A 2,817-nucleotide genomic window follows, 5' to 3' on the forward strand; every position below is an offset into this window, starting at 1 on the left:
AAGAATTTTCGATTCTATTAAGGACAGGGAGGTAAGGAATCTATGTCAGGACCAGAAGCTTCAGAATATGCATTCTCCACTTTGCTTTGTTTAACAGCATCTATGTAATAAATAATTAGAATTACAAAAAAATCCCTAAAAAAGCTACAAATGCCAGCGCTTTCAAATAAAAATATATGTAATTTTAAAAAAACATATTTTTACTGCCATTTTGAAATTGACATAGTTGTGTAGAGAGGGTATTACCATAAATGATGACGCTGCAAGTTGGGAGCTTTAACTTGGATTTATTCCTTAATTAACTCTAAGGAGCGCCGAGCCTCTAGTCTCCTACTCGGCTTACGCGCTAATCCTTTCGCGCCTCCTGCGCGCGCCGCCTCACATCGCCGTCTGCACGTCACGTGGTTACGTGACGTGCGAACACTAGAACGCGCCGCTACATATCTCCCCTTTTTTCCCAATACAAAACTGTTAACTCACAGTCCGCCTTTCATGTCAAAGTCTCGGAACCAGGCTGGCTTGACCACCGCTCTCCCCCTCTGGGTCAGTCTCACCGGGGTAGGCGGGGTCCTTCCTTCCTGACTCCCTTCACCGCACCTTCCCCTTGTTAGTGCAGACGTCTTGCTTTCTCTCCAGTCCGTGTTGTCTTCACTCGCCGATGCCTGGTTGGCATCACCTGATCTCTCCTCGTGTTGCTCCCTGCTCTTCCTCTGGATCTCCATGCTCTACAGTTTCCCCTTCACCGTCTTCCAGGTCTGCTCCAACTCGGTTCCAACTCAACACCTTGTTGCATCTTGCCATGCGGTCCATGGACCATGTGTTCCCATCACTTAGCCTAGCTGCTCTGCCCAGCACTTCCTCAACCTGCATAGGTTTGCTGTACTTGCTGTCGCCTTTCCTTTGTAGAGTGGCTAACTTTACTCGCACCCATTCTCCCTTTTCCAATCTTGTCTCCTTCACGTTCTTCCTGTTGTTGTAGTGTTTCGAATAAACGTCCTGTGCTTTTTCTAAGTTGGCTCTCACTACAGCAGGAGACCATTCACTCATTATAGTTTTTTCTTTCCATACTCGATTGTCTTGGGTGAATGGTTCACGGCCCCTTAGTATCTGGAAGGGGCTGTATCCTGTCCCTGTAGGGGTGATCCTGTATGCCCAGACCAAGTGCCATAATTCCTTTTCCCAGTCCTTGTTGCTGGAGATGGCTGCTTGAACGGACCCCATCACCACTCTATTAAATCTTTCTACCAATCCGTTTCCTGCTGGATGATAAATAGACGTGTGCTTCACCGTTATGCCATTTCGTTGCATGAAATCCACCCATTTCTCTGACTTGAATTGAGGACCGTTGTCACTCAAGATGACTTCGGGATGCCTTCCCTCACAAAAGTGTCTGCCAGGAACTTAACGATTGTTTCCGCATCCATCACCTCACCTATTTTTAGCTCCAGCCACTTGGAATATCTATCCATCAGAACACAAACATATTTTTGGACTCCTTGCGTGTCCAGTATCGGCCCCAGAATGTCCACCGATAACTCTTCCCAGGGGTTCCTCGGTAGATCGAACTTTCCAAGAGCTGGGCGTAGTGGTTTGAGTGTCTTATCTGCCCCTTGGCACTGTGTGCATTCCCTGACATGCCTCTCTGCTCTTACATCCATCCCTGGCCACCAGTAATTTTGCTTGGCTCTCAATTTCAATTTACCTATTCCTAAGTGACCTTCATGGAGCATGCTCAATAGTTTGTGAATGATTCCTTCCGGGGGAATGACCTTCTCTCCCCTGTAGACGAACACTCCTTGGTCATCCATCAACAACTCCTCTCTGACTTCGAAATAGGGTTTGAGGTGCCCTCGTGTTTGCTGCTTGTTTGGCCATCCTCTGGTGATGCACGTCTTAACTTCCTCAATGACCTGGTCTTCTCTGTACGCTTCCTTCCATTCCTGATGTCCAATGGTTTTTTCTTGGTCTTCCGTGAGTGCCACCATTTCGTCCGCTCCTGCTTGGTCTTCTCCACTCACGTCCATGGCTGCTGCTCTACTTAGATAGTCAGCCACCCTGTTCCTGCTGCCCGGGATGTGTTCTACATCGTATCTAAATTCCAGCAACTTGATCGTCATCTTTGCAATTCTGGGCGTCGCACTGGCATGCCCGCTGGACGTTAGTACTTTTAGTAAAGGTTTATGATCTGTTCTCAACAGGAACCGTGTGCCCCACAAGAATTGCCTGAATCTGGTCATAGCCCACACTACCGCCAGCATTTCCTTTTCAATTACACTGTACTTCTTTTCGGTTTCAGTCAGCGTGCGGGAGGCGAAACTGATCGTTTCCATTCTCCCTTGACCTCTGTCTTGCATCAGGACGGCACCCAACCCTTTGTCGCTGGCATCAGTGGTGAGCACTGTGTTTCCTTGGGGGTCATACCCTTGCAGCGGTACTGCTCCAGCTACCTCTCTCTTAATGACTTAAAATTCACCTTGTGCCTCCTTCGACCAGTCGAACTCTGTGTTGTCCCTTGTCAGTAGCCTCATGTGGTGGGTCTTGGATGCGAAGTGCTGGACAAATTTGCTATAATATTCCGCCATTCCAAGGAACGAGCGAACTTCTTCTTTGTTGGAGGGCGGTGGATCTTCACAAATGGCTTTCACATTGTCCGCTTTCGGGGTTACTCCTCGCACCCCAATTTCATGTCCCAAGTAGGTCACGGACTCCATTCCTATCCGGCATTTGGACCATTCAGCTGTGAGGCCCTTACTCTCGAGGATTTTCAATACTCTCTCGAGTTTGTTATCGTGATCCTGCTTGTCTTGCCCCATCACC

Source organism: Lissotriton helveticus, chromosome 9 (assembly GCF_964261635.1).
Source record: "Lissotriton helveticus chromosome 9, aLisHel1.1, whole genome shotgun sequence".
NCBI classification, from domain to species: domain Eukaryota; kingdom Metazoa; phylum Chordata; class Amphibia; order Caudata; family Salamandridae; genus Lissotriton; species Lissotriton helveticus.